We start from the raw sequence: 14,882 nt of genomic DNA, 5'->3' as shown, positions 1-14,882 counted from the left end.
GTCAGTAGTTCTTTGCCCAGGCTTTCATTTGCAGGCCAACCAGATGCTGGAGATGAGAAAAATGTGGAAAAATAAGATGCTTGGAGAGGTTTAGATCTTTCATTAATGCAGGATGCATGGTCGAGTCTATAGGAAATTACTTGGTAATAGCAGCATGTGGTGAACAGAAGAAATAAATTTCAACTCAGTACTACTGATGCTAAAGTTGAATTCTGCACAGATTGCTGAAGAAACCCTCTCCAGCAAATAGAGAAAATTATGGCACAACAGTGACTGCCACCTTCTGCAATCCTGAGATAAAATGTGGGTGGCAGGATATTATTTCCCAGGCATTATTAGCTCATTGGTGTCTCACTGTAAATGTTCTCCAAGTGAATCGCTCTGTAGACTGCTAGCCAGACAGCTCCTGTCAAGAATAGAAGATATGAGTGTGAGGAAAGCATCAAATTCTCACTTAAGGTCCCTGGTGTCTCTTGCAAGGACATCCTGCCAGAATCTGTTAAACTAGCTCTTTACTTTCTCTACTTTTGTCCTCTGCTATTAGTCCCAAAGAGCATAGCAAGTCCAGAACTGTGGTATATTAAAATTCACTGTGTCTTAAAAAAAGTTGAAAACGAGCTTATATGCTTATCCAACAGAAACATTGAAGACAGTTCTCTACATTCTTGAAAGCAGAGACCAAAGTCATGGCTGCTGGTCATGTTCTGCAAAATAATAAGGCCAGCATTCAAACGTGGCTAAGGATGCTGAGATGTCTGCACAGCATTCATGTAAGTATGGCCTAGAATGATGTGAAGTATACCTCAGAACATATCTTGCCTTTTTGGTCCTCAAATTGTGAGGAAAATGAAGTATCTGCTATTGGCAAATGAGTGTACAACAGTCTTGAAAAAATACTGTGAGGTGGTGATTTTTTACAGCGTAAAGAAAAAGTCTCTTCAGAATACATAAAATATGATATATTAGCATAATATTGTCATCAAAGATCAAGTGTTGTAATATTTTTTTTCATCGGTGTTCCATAAACATACAACAATAGCAGATTAATATATCAAATGTATACATAAAGTCTTCCCACTGTACATAACTGTTCCATATATTACTGTTATATCTTCTGAATTAAATAAACACAGAACGTAATGTACTCTACATAAATATAGCACTACTGAATCATAATAAAAATTTTAAAATATCTCTTTACCACGAGAACTGTGTCAGAATTTTGCTGAAAATGTTGGTTAGCTGAAATGGGCAGGTTTCTTTCTTTTCCCTGAAATGTACCAATTTCAACAAAACTTCAGTTTCAAGGAGGATTTTCTGGTTAAAACCAAATAAAACTTAGCATACCCCACCAGCCAATGCTTGTGTGTGAACCAAGAGAGCACAAAAGTCAGTTTTTTCTTCTGTCTGCTTTACATGAGAGTCTTGAACCTGGATTTTCCACTTAGGTGAATGCCCTCCCTCTTGCTGGTGGTTTCAGTTTCCCTCACTGAATGTGCTCCTGTCTTTTTACACGTGTGAGTAAGTGACCATTTGGAAGACGGATCCTCAGACCAAGTCTAGCACAGCTATCCAAGAACTCAAGGAGAGTAAAAGATGTTCATGTTCTCAGAAAACTTCTGCATATTTCCAAAATTGTCATTAGAAAATAGAGTTCTGACAAATTTGAAAGTAGCAAAAAGGACAACATTTCAAAGATATTAATGTGTTCCTGTAATAGTAATATTTCAATAGGTAAATACTGCAGCAGTAAGCAACCTCTTTATTTACTGTAAGCGAAGTAATGGTGCATACCAGAATTCACGCGGCAGAGAGAGAAATGTTGCCCATATTTGTAATCTATGGAGACAGTGACAACTTGTTGTTATGGCTAAGAAAGGTATGAATTCCGTTCTTCTTACAGACTTCTGGAAAAGCACACCCTGCTAAACCAGCTGCAGGTGGAACTAGGCTGCAGCAGGCCTGTGCAGAGGCCAGCTGAGAGTCAGAGCCAATTGGTAATCCACCAAAGTGACAGTGAAAAGCTCAGTCCTGCATGTGCTGAAGCCAACATGAAGCAGAAAAAAACGAAGCCAAACCTCACTACATTCACTTCTGTGGCCTTATATCTATTTGACACCATGCCTTCTTACCCTGCATCTCATTTCGCTATCAGGCAATCTGAAACATAAATTCTTTGCTTGTCCCCTTGATATAAGATTTTACTTTACTTAGAAGGTTTGACTCTATTTGCAAAGGCAGGATAAAAAAAGCATTTTATTTGTGCTATGAAATGAGAGAGTGGAGCAAGCTCCTGCAGGCAGGCTGCTTTGTTGAGTCAAATTTATACTCTCATTTTGAGTGTGGAGCTTATACCATTCTTCACTTCACAGGAAAAGATATGCTTTACGCTAATACATAGTAATCTCTGTACAATCCCTACTCACTTTCTCTGCTTTCAGCCACACCCCAGTGGGAAATTTCTTTAAGAAATTAACATGGGAATTGTCTCTTAACTGCATTTTCAAATATATTTATCAGTTACATTTTTTGTACTGTTATGACAAAGAGATTTTACTAATAATAGTAATAGATCTTTGATAACAGATAAAACCCAGACACCGAAAACTCCTACATGTGGACCATTTACTTTCCTAGTACATTTTGAACATGAAATGTTAAATTACTGTTATTTTCAAAACACATTTTAAATTGGAAAAGTAATGAGTGAAAAAAAATTAAGACATTGTCATCAAAAATCTAAAAGGTGAAGTTTTGTTTTCAAGAAGCATTAACTATTAAGACTGAAGTTGGTTATAGATGGTCTCACACTATTTTTGCTTTGTGTGATCAGTATAATAGAGTGGTTGTATATAATAGATAATGCTAGCTATGTCAGTATGGGTGTCTTGCAAAAGCTAAATAAATAAAAAGTGACTTAGCTTCTATTTACCTTGCAGCAGGTGAACAAATAAGGTGACAGTGAAATAAATTATTTTTTCCTGCCAGCTAAGCATGTCGTCAATCCTTCTTACTAAAGTAATGAAGCAGGGAAACAATATTTTGTTTGCTTTTCACTGTGGTGGAGGAGGTTCACATCAAAAAGGAAGATAACACTTCAAATTTAAGGATAGCTGTGGCACAGTATTATGGCCTGCCTGCGAAGTCATGTACTGTTTTCTGTTTTAAAACAATCTGAGATGGCTGTAGACTATCCTGCCATGACTATTGCCTCCTAGAAATTGTTAACATAACTTGTAAAGAACACACATGGGCAACTTATTTGGGTCTCAGAGACACTGTGTTGTGGAAATTTTATCTCCACAGGATTTTTTCAAAGAAAGTATACGTGTCTTCTGTCGATAATCAGATGCTCATAATTCTTACCTGCTTGCAAAGTGGGACTGTAAAGTGCTAGTGCAAGAGAAAAAATCCACACTTATTTTCTTCTAACTCAAGTGAGTCCAGGCTTCAGTTTAAATTTCAGGGGTGCCATTCAGAACAAAGTATTTGTAGAATTTTAAAAAATGGCCTTTTACAAAGGCAGCAGTGAAAATGGTGATCTGCTGTTTACTTCCCCTGATAGAATTGCAGGGTGGCTTTTCTCCATGGCTTCTTCAATATTAGAAACCCACTTGCACTACCAGTCCTGGACTTCTGAAAACTTCTATAATATGTACATCTAACAGCCTTGAGAGGCAGTGGGAGGAAAGTGAAAGACTGTGCAAAACTGAATCCTGTGGCAACTTGGCAAATTGCCAGTAAATTCAATGAAGCTTTTCATTAAATTCAGAGTGTTTTTCCATTAAAGCTGAATTTGGCCCACTGTATACAGCTCTTAAAGTTATACACCTTTAAAAAGTTACATGAAATTTCACCTATTTGCAAAAATTCAATTTCATGTTGCATCTATTTTAAACCCACTTGAAAAATACTTTTAAATTATCTGTTAAGGAGTCATATGGTATATGTCTTCTCTCTTTATTTTCTGTCTAGATGGATCAGTTCAAGCATGTGGTGATGTGTTCCCAGATAGTTTTCTACACACACTTGGCAGCAGCAAATGAAAATATGTATACATGGTTTATTTGTATTTAAGAAAATTCTTCTCTTGATGAAGAATATTTTTATGTCTGTGCTAGAATGATACATAATTAAGATTGTTCTCACCTTTCCCCTTTAAATTTGTATTAAATTGATATTTTAATAATGACCAACTTCTGTCATCAGTAAATGTCCAGGAGTCATGGACCTTGAGAGCTCTACTGAGCAAGACATACTTTCATGTCCTAGAGGATGTGGAAAAAAAGGCATTCCTTTCCTGCTCATCCTGAGGAGGTATGAACAGAGAAGTTCAGATAAGACAGATCTCATTTTGTTTTAAGGGAAACTTTGGGACATGTATGTAGTAACAGGACCAGCTGAATTCTGCATAGGGGACTTCTGATACTTGGCTGAATCTTGTCTTGCTGTAATTTGCAGTACATTTTATCTTGTCCAGCAGGAGGCCTGGAATGGACCCTACTGCCTGTAAAATCCGGGAGATTTGCTGACATTGTTTCAAAATGTGAGCTGTTGTCTTCTTTATGTAAAATAATAGTACTTCCTTTGGTCCTCTATAATGAGAAGTAGCATGTTTCTTCAGTTGTGAATTACAGTATTCAAGGGGAGACGAGGTTAGAGAACTCGACAGAAGTTGTATCCACAGCTTGACATTCACTTTGCTCTAAGATATGAGGTGAATCAAAAACTCTTTGAAATGTTGCAACTTCCTTTACAGTTAGGACCACAGTGCTAAATAAGGGGTGCAATATTGAAAAAAGTGGAAAAGGGAATGACTATATTTTATTATCATCACTTCAGTTTGAGTGTAGAGCCTGTTCCCATGGATGCTTTTGGGACATTTAGAGTGGATACCTCACCCACCAAAAGTAAGCCTATTTAGGTTAGACCTACTTGCAGGATTGTGGTTCTATTTAGGATCCACACTTCTACTTTTGCAAGTACTGGCTCAAGCAATAGGAGGTATTTGGAGACAGGGAATACTACTAGTGAATTTTTTGATGGAAGGTCTTTGGTAATATTCTGGACAGCACATGTAAACAGCAGTGAGTTTTGCAGTATACGTTTCGCTTGCTTGAGAAAATTATGTTCGTTATCTCCTAAGTCTCCAAACAAACCTGGAGGGGTATGCAGTGGAATGCACCAGGCAAATTGTCCTGGTTTCAGCTGGGATAGTCAATTTTCTACCTAGTAGCTGGTACAGTGCTTGTGTTTTGGATTTAGTCTGAAATAATGTTGATAACACACTGATGTTTTAGTTGTTACAAAGTAGAGCTTATCCTAAATTAAAGATTTTTCAGTTTCCTGTGCTCTGCCAGCAAGCAGGTGTGCAAGAAGCTGGGAGGGAGCCTGTCCAGGACAGCTGACCTGCGCTAGCCAAAGGGATATTCCATACCACAGAACGACATGCTCAGTATATCAACTGGGGGGAGTTGCCTGGGGGCAGATTGCTGCTTGGGCATCAGTCAGCGGGTGGTGAGCAACTGCACTGTGCATCACTTGTCTTTTCTTGGGTTTTGGGGTTTTTTTATTATATTCCTCTCCATTATTATTATTATTGTTGTTGTTGTTGTTGTTGTTATATTTTATTTTAATTATTAAACCGGTTTTACCTCAACCCATGAGTTTTGCTTTTTTTCTGATTCTCCTGCCCATCCCACTGGGAGGGGGTAAGAATGAGCTAGCGGCTGCGTGGTGCTTAGTTGCTGGATGGTGTTAAACCACGACACAAGTACAAGGAAATTATGTGAGTGGAAATGGTTTTCTGTAGTGGATGCTTTACAGCTGCAAAACCTTAGGTCACACATTTGAATTTCACACTATCCAGTTCCTAGGTCAGAAGGCAAAATTCCTGACCAAAGACTGTTTGCTGACCCTTTAGAAATAAGCAAATGTCATCAATTTATTCCCTTGTGGCTGGGTGCCACTTGCACTAACTGGAAATCTTGAGACTGGGAAGGAACTAGAGGTCCCTTGGTACAGAAGCCAAAGTTATATTCACTGACCATTTCTGTACCCTGTAAATTCATTCAGGGATTCCAGCTGTGAGTGTTGGCAGGTAAACTTCTATTAAAACATGTCTATAAGATGAAAAAGGCTCCCATGAAGAACATCAGCAGGATTTGGCTCATAACAGGACAGGTACTGAGTTATCCCAAAATGTGGGAAGAGTTGGCAGTTGCTTAGGGTGGACGTCAGCAAAGGGTGCTCACAGCACCGCTCAGGGGAGTTCAGCTGGTTTGCTTTGAACAGACCTTCCCACCTCCTACCTCACTGGCTGTCTGGTGTGTGTAACAGGGTGGTTAGTCCTGCATGAGGCATGAGATGCCTGTTTTTCCAGCAGCAGTCTTAGTCTTCAACCCCAACAGCAGAAGCTACAATCCTTTCTGTAAGTCTTTGCTCCCTTTCCCTGTCATACGTCTTTCTTTTCATATTTTGGGCAAACTCCATATATTTCCTTTTAAAAATATAATTTTCAAATGTATCCAGTTACTTAATTTTCTCTCCATAAATTTTCATTCTGTACATTTCAAGTAATCCTTTTCATTGCCGGCATTGCTGCCGGTAAATGACACCTGTCCTATATTGGTTATGCCCCATCAAAGTGCTGTTCAGGTTTAAAACTGCCCTTTAGTAATTACTCATTATTTAAACTTATCCCTGCTTATTTAAGTAATAATGCAGTAACCTCAAAAACGCTAGGAAGAGACAGGCAAGGACTTGTAATTCTTGATGTTTTTTACTGTTACGTTCCTGTGTCACCACAAACAGTATTCCTTAATTATGTATTTGAATTATTGATGTTTCTCAGTAGTACAGAAGCCTGTCCTCTAGGTGCCTTTTTTTCAAATTTCTACCTATCATTTTACTTTACCAAATCTATATAGAAAAATATGGCATTTACTTTAGTTTACTGTATGTTGTCAGTCAACTTACACAAACAAAGGAAATAGTACCGCATCTTTCAGTGACATGAAACACTGTTGAAAGAAGAAAAAAAATTATACAGTGACAGGAACAAGTGTGAGCCAATAGGAATATAAAACGTCTTCACCTTCTTGTTATCTCACAGCATTCAGATGCTCATAACAGTTTAGAAAGCATACCGCCCACACCACAGGATCTTGCTCCTCTTTAATTTTCTCTAATTTGTGTAGTGAATAACCAAATACTCATAATGCAATTAGAAGATAATCAGGCTTGTAATTATGTTAATTGCTGGAGACTTACATCAATCCTCCAGCAAAGTGATAGGATTTCAGGGGAACTATTAGCATGGGAAGAGAGAGGAAGCACACATGAGAGAGAAAGAGATTGGGGGAGTGGGTAAATTGATGAACAGCTTAGGCTTGTATCATTGAGCAACAATGAGAATACAATGGTGCAACAAATGAAAAGGGCCTCAAGGGGAGAAGCTCAGAAAATGAGGTTTTAGGTACCAGCAACTCAACCTCTTTTGTCTGTTTTCTTCCCATAAATAATCATGTTGTGCATCTATATTTATTGTAATAAGCCCAATTCAGAGAAATCGGATCCATAGCTGAACAGAGAACAAAGGGGAACTGTTCAGCTATGCAGCAGTTAGCCATGTCTCCCACACCACTGAAAGAGCCACTGTATTACCTTCTGTCCTCGACTCCTGGGGGTATTCTTTTCTCATGGTGATGTCCGATATTACATTTAAAGCCATAATACTGCAACTGCATTGGCCCGTCTCAGGACTGTCATGGATCAGTCATAATCTGTGAAGAACATAAAATGCGTAATGGACTGACAGAATTTATGAAATAATCCACAGTGGAAATGCTTGGGGTTTTTTATTTACCTATTTGTCAGTACCTCATTGAGGTTGTAACGATTGTTTAAGCCTTTTGAAAGTGAGTTTTATCAGCTGAAGTCTGATGTAAGTTGTAGACCATGACTGTACTTTATTAGTGTGGCTATTTCTGAGTTTACAGAACAGTTTTCTGTGTTTAGACCACTTGCCAGAAATTGCCTAGCTGGCTTAAAATAAATTTTTAAAAAAGTATTATTATTAAGTTACTTGTTTATAGTTTCAAAGGTAGTTTATACATGGGAAGAGAAACTAGTAAGGATCAAGGAAGTCAGGCTCCCATTCACCTCATATGATCTTTTTGTACACAGCTGCCATGATGAAGATAATGAATAAACTCAGTTGTTTTCTTTTTGTCTGTATGTTTGTACATGCAATTAAACTAAAGGGTATTTTGCAACATTTAATTAAGTCTAGGAATGTACTTGGATGTAAAAGTGCATTAGCTTTTGCAACTCCATGGAAAAGCACTTTTTTGTCATATCTTTTAAATGGGCATTACTGTTATTTATGAATTCTGAATAATGATTGAAAGATCTGAGGGATTTATAGAAAATATTTAAAGATAATTAAATGCCCTGTTTTGAAATATTTCCTATAAATTACTTGTTTTGTTCTTTTGATTCAGGTTCAACTGTTGAGTGTCATCGGTCATTCATACTATATAATGTCTTTAAATTCCAATTAAGCTTGATTTCTCAGTTCTAAAAAGCCTAGGAAGAGTCAAAAGAGACTCTCTCAAGGGCTTCATCTACTAGAGATTTCTCCCCCGTTGTTTTTTTGAACAGATGAGTGCTGCATACCTTGACTCCAGCCATGACAACACAATTCCCATGAAGCAGCCCTTAAAAATCACTCTGGAGCTCACACAGCAGGAGACTGGAGAGCATAAACCCAGTGTAAGCCCAAGCTTCCTTGCACATAATTCCTTAACTCTGTGGGGCTGTGTGGCCCTGTTTGGCCCACCCTGGTGTACATTTGTTGCAGGAGTGTGTCAAAGATGGGATCTCTGAGATGCTTGCTATCTCTTCTGGGACTCTGCAAGTGTCTGAGGGAACTGCAGCTCTTTGTCAAAAAGTTCAAACATGTAATATGCACAGAGGACACCTTCAGATCCAAACAATCCAGGTGAAAAATTAACAAGGGGAACAGCACCACCTTCTTTCTCTCCATGTCCTGTCCGAACAGCTGTATACAACACCCATCCTAGCAATGGAGAGTGGTTGTACTATTCAGCAGACCTCCCCATCAAGGATGTAACAATACTCAGCTTTACTTTATACAGACTGACACATTTAGGCCTTCATGAAGCTACAATTTCATTTTACCTCAACGACGCTTCAAATATTCTGAAAGTGAGGTTTCAAATGCCAGCAATTTCCACCCTGAAACTGACTCCCCAGAAAATTTAAACAAAATGAAAAAAAACCCTATTCCTTTGCATTTGCTTCTTTTGACTTTCATGAAATTTACTGACACTTCCCTCCCTTGTTGGTGAGCTTCACTGGGTCATATGTGCCTAACACACAATGATCTTCACATGAATACAGCTGTGAAGATATCATTATGTTACTGTTACTAAATTTAGGATAGACATTGTAGTTGGTAATAAAGTATAATTTATGTTAATTAAGTACTGTTGCAAGTGTGCATAGAGCTTTAAAACACTTTGGTACCAACCTTATGTATGATGTAATTTTGCTGTCTTTTGTTGAGGTATGCTACAGATTCCCATCTAGTGTTAGGAGAGGAAGGGCTAGAAGGATGATGCAGGCAGAGAAACTCATAAGCAAGTAAAATATAGGTTAAAGAAGTGTATTCACATCTGAAATTTGAAAGAAAGGAAGGTTTGTTCAGTTATGACTTCCTTTCATGCTTGTCTTGGAATCTTCCTTGGATTGTACCTGTCAGGCACAAGCTCCTTAAAATTGGGCTTATGTGTGTTTGTAATTTGGGTTTGCTTGTGCAGGTGGGATAAAGGGTTGACTTATAAATCCCAGTGGCAGTATCAAGTGAAAAAGTCCCTTCAGGGCCTCTTGGCACTTTCTGTTGGTAACACAATATCTGTATTTCATGACATTGTCCAGGATATGGAGCACAAGCAAGTGAAGGCATTATTATCCACAAGCCCCATATGCTGGTTCAATACCCTATTTCTTTTCACCGCAAAATGTCTTTTCTCTTGGCTGTCAAATCTCAGGATTTTCCTACAGGTTAAATTCAAGATTTCTGAGATTGTTGCAGACTCCCTACTGCTGTTCCTATAGCTGTCTTTCTCAGTCATTCATTCACAGTGTGGCTGTATAGTTTCTTATTAAAGGCCTTGGAAATTGCTGCCTGACCTGATCAAGGTTCTCCAGCTTACTTATCACTTCATGAAGCATCCTAAGCCTGAAATAACAAATAAATGTAACCAGTGGGACAAACTCAGACTCATTGTCCTGACACCCAGCCCCCTCAAATGCATCTGGTCCCGTCTCTTTTAAATTAATTGCATCTACCACATTTCTTTGTATGATGATATCCGAGAATGTTGCTGTACAGGGATGAAATAGAGGCACACCAAAGGAAAAAATGTATCAATGTCTGCCTTTGTCAAGATGAAGAGCTTAAGGAGGAAATTTTCTTTCTTCTGTGGAAGAAATGACTATACCTTTGGTAGGACGTTCCGTCTCAGCCAACAATGTAAGTGAATAGTGGTCCAGGCAGAAAGAAATAAAAGTTTGACAAAAATATTCTGTGATTTGGATGAAGTTCAGACCACAGATCTATGTATCAGAATCAGGAGTGGAAAAAGCAGAAGGATTCCATGACATTAATGAAAATGTATAAATTGTAAAAGCTGCTTCTCCAAATCATTGCAAGCACGTAGTCTAATGACAATGCACACATCATTTTGCTCCATCAGAACATCACACATCTCCATGCCCGTGACTGTATAGTTCAGTAAAAGAGATGTACTTTGTTCTTATTTCCTGCCTTTGAACCTAGCCCCAGCAATGAGATGTTTTCTAATTTGTTTTTTAATTTGGGGAAAGTGAGCTAAATTCAGCATTCATAATCAAATCACATCAACAATTGTCTTCAAACCTTTGTTACCTCAATATTGACAGTTTGCTTATCAGTATGGAATTTGTTAGCTGCTGACTTGTAGTGGTTTGGAAGAGTTTTCTTCCAGATGTCAGTAGTCCCTAGCTTGTGAGTAGGTGCACATATCCTTGTGTATTCACATGCCAGTATGCTAGAGGATCAGAGCCAGCTTCATTACACAACTTCATTAAAATTGTCTCACAGCAGTTTTGGAAGCATTTCTTATTACTGCTTATTAGTCAAAATGATGTTGTGATATCATCACACTCTTAATTGTCCTGCCTCAACTTTTTCCCAGCTTATGAATAGAGAAACTGCAGAGATATACTCCACTTTCTCAGCACTCAGTTTGTAAGACCCATGCTCCCTGTAGAGGGTCTCTACTGGAATATTCTCCCATCTGTCCCACATCTTTTGTCTACCACATATTTATCTGTTTCTGTGTACTTTTTCCCCATGCTGGATCCATGCCTTGGCATTCTTATACTAGAAGTGTCCAGTGATAGTGGTATACATATATCCCCATGATAAGGAAGCTACTTCAAATTACTGTACATCTTCAATATATATATGTAAATATGACACCACATTTCCTCTGTAATAGAAACTGATGACATGCACATGTGGATGCACATCTACCACATGTAGGAGCAGCTGCTCCAGCTTCTTTAATTACTGCCAGTGTAGGATCAATACAGTGCAACACAATTCTGTTTCTGTGATAGCAGTACCTGAGCAAATTAAGTTTGGAATTCATATTACTGCTTTTGTAGAAAGTACATCAGCTTCTTCTAGAGCAGAGTGTGAAAAAATGATGCTGGTGAAACTCTAACCATCCTGCTAAAGATGTTAATTACCAGTGCAGGTTACCACATGGTTGTAGGAGGAAAATACATGGTTACAAATCAAGCTGGTCTACAGTGTGGATGCTCAGTTGTGTGTTTGGAAAACTGAACTGCTCATCACTGAGTGCCTTCATCTAGGTTAGCTTTGCAAGGAAAAAACGGGTATTTTTTTCTAGGAGTTATATGAAAATCTCAGTAAGGCAGAGCTATGGTACAGCCACTAGTGAGTCAGAAAAAATATAATTACATCTTTGGGGGGAAAGTAAAAACAATAGGAACTCTTTCCCAAAACTCTGGCCACATGCAGGAAGGTGAAATGTATGAGAAGAGTTTGGGATGAGAGAGAGATTGGTGTCATTTCTTTTCCTTTTCCTGAGGGAGTTGTGTGCAGACAGGAAAAAGAAAAAAAAAATCAACAGGCATTTCAAGGAAAAAGGCAGAAGAAATCCAAGGACAGCCAGAAAAGAGTGATCTTCAGAAAGAGCTAATAGAGAGTGTCTTTGGGTGAAACACTGTGGTAGATAAATCTTAGGTGTGGATACTTGTTTTTGGTTTTGGTTTGAAAAAAAACATTGCATAGATTCTTTGTCTAGACAAATAATTCTACAAAAGAGCTGCCAGACTCTGTCAGCAATTCTTCTCCAATCTGCAAGACACTGATTTTAGCTAAGTGCTTTATTAAAAAAAAATACTATTTTCCATTGGTTTGTGAGACCACTTACTCATTATGGTAAGACTTTACTTTGCCTTTACTTTGAAATTCATATACTCTCAGATATTTTAACTCATATTATTTGTATTCCATAAAAAGATGCTTATAAAATTAGTTTTAGGAGCATGTTTTAAAACAAAGAGTTTAGAGCAAAATAAATGGAAAGTTCTTTTTGTGCTTTCCTGCAGATTGGTATCATGGCACAGAGCATACTAGCTTGCTTACTTATTTGGATTTACAGCCTAGAATGAAAATAAAAGAAAGGCTATGTAGAATAGAAAGCAGAAAAGAATTACCTTCAACAAAACTGGAATGAAACTCCTGTGAATTTTGCCAGGTCTATTGTCTCAGCTGCCAGGTTTCTTCATCTTGTGCCAGGTTTTCTCTCTAGATGCTGGTTAATTTTTCCATACATCAAATGCTTCACACCTGATTAGACTGGCTTTTACACTGCTAGAAGGACAGGACATTGCTAACCTGGTATGACTAGAAGCCAGCCTGTCTTTTGGAAACATTGGCTCAGTTTGGAGGCTCTCCTAGGGACACCTTGTGGAGGGTAATCAATTTCCATCAGGACACAAGTTCGACCTCTCTCTTGTGACTATCATAATATAATTAAAAATAATCCTCAAGAAATTTTACTGTGTATTTCCACCAGCTGTGCCTGACTCCTTTCATTCTGCTCTTTTGACAGCAGTAGTTTTGCCCATCTCAGATGGTCTCCAGTGAGCTCCTGCATTCAGGATGGTCTTTTGTTTTTAGTGGCCTATAAAAGCCTTTCTGCTAGTGTCCCAGTTTGTTCTCCATACAGTCATACATTCATTAAATTGGCTTCACCATGAATCATTAATTACCAAACATTTGTTTGTGGCTTTTTTCCTAGCAGTTGGTTGTAACATAGAGGTTTCTTTTTCACTGTTCTTATAATGACATATAATCTAAAAGAAGTTACGTGTAAGATTTATGCTTGAAGGGAAGACACTGGGTCAGGGATTCTGCACAAGATTTAAGTCACTGGGAAATTCACCCATCTGATTGTGTTTTCCTGGACTTTTTCAGTAAAGAGCAGCTAAGCTGGCAACTGGAATTCATCATTTCCTTTAGCTGAGAGTCAGTTGCCTTTCTTCCTTTTGATTTCCCAACCCTGTCACTGAAGTGTCTCTTTTGACAAGGCAAATTTGCTTGCTCTTTATTTTTTCAAACCCAACTCCCGATGGTGATGACCACCTTTTATACAGTTGCTTTGTGGTTCCAGCCCTTGCTTTAGTAAGAGGCATAACAGTGTTCATTTATCCTTTGCCCTTCACTTGGAAGGGTGTCCTGCTGGAGTTCAAACCTTGTGCTGCTGCCTCCTGGGCCATCAGAAAGGCAGTAGAGGTGAAAGGATAGTCTACCATCTCTCTTCAGTCCAAATGGAAGACCTTCAGCCAAAATTGAAGTTTCTGCCAAAACTTCAAGGACCAAGAATACAGTTAGACTGCAGAGGGAAGGTGCTGCTAAACAGTAGTAAATGGACCATTGGGATATAGCCTACATTTTAAGCAGATGAAATAAGAAATATCAGGCTGTGAGGCAGAATTTGATATGAGATAGATTGTACCACTTCCACCATGCTATGAAGTAACTTAAGTGGGTCCTTTGAAGAAAAGAAGACGTGGGGCTGTCTTTGAGTCCCAATTTTATACAGCAGTCTTAATTCAGAGCTGCAGAGAGATGCCTACTCTGCAAGGTTTCAGAATTGCTCATCCAGTCATTGACATTTCCTTTTGATTAGATGAGGCATCTGGTGTAGTTAGGTGAATCTGATCCCTTGGCACCATACCTTCCTTGGAACTTGAGTGCCCTGCAGGCTCAGCAGCCTCTCCTACAGGTATAAGGACCAGCTCCCACACCTGGGGGACCTGCATCAGCCTGCTGCGAAACAGCCCTAAGAAACCTCCTTGGGGCCCTCCCCTGCTTTGCTCAGGAACTGCATTTATCTGCATTTCAGCTCTGGCCCTGCACCATGGTACTCAACTGAGCTGTGCTGTGTCTGTATCTGTGCCTAGCCAGGGATCTCTCACCCCAGCCCCTACTTGCTGACGTGACTTCCCAGGTTCACCTTGGACCTGCCTCATCCCTGTGTATCTGTCTGGTGATGTCCTGACCCCAGTCATCATCACTGGCTCTGCTCCACTCTTCTCATTGGTCACAACTGTAGGTTCTCTACTAGATCCTCACTTTCTCTTCCTTTCAGTTTACCATGAAGTTCTTCTTATTTGTGTCATGGTTTAACCTCAGCTGACAACTACGCTCCACACAGCCACTCGGTCACTCCCCCCATGGCAGGATGGAGGAGAGATCAGAAGGGTAAAAGTGA

The 14,882-nt window shown here is 38.9% G+C and overlaps 1 long non-coding RNA gene across 1 annotated transcript in view; it reads left to right on the top strand.

The window, feature by feature from the left end:
- LOC141920966 (uncharacterized) overlaps positions 1-14,882 on the top strand; it is a 55,806-nt gene that overhangs the window by 24,357 nt on the left and 16,567 nt on the right. The window contains exon 2 of the long non-coding RNA XR_012622513.1: positions 639-770. This is a non-coding gene — a long non-coding RNA (uncharacterized LOC141920966). The remainder of the gene's footprint in view (positions 1-638; positions 771-14,882) is intronic.

This window comes from Strix aluco, chromosome 1 (assembly GCF_031877795.1).
Source record: "Strix aluco isolate bStrAlu1 chromosome 1, bStrAlu1.hap1, whole genome shotgun sequence".
NCBI lineage: Eukaryota > Metazoa > Chordata > Aves > Strigiformes > Strigidae > Strix > Strix aluco.
Note: the sequence above shows the minus strand (reverse complement) of the source record. Positions and strands in the feature narration are given on the sequence as shown.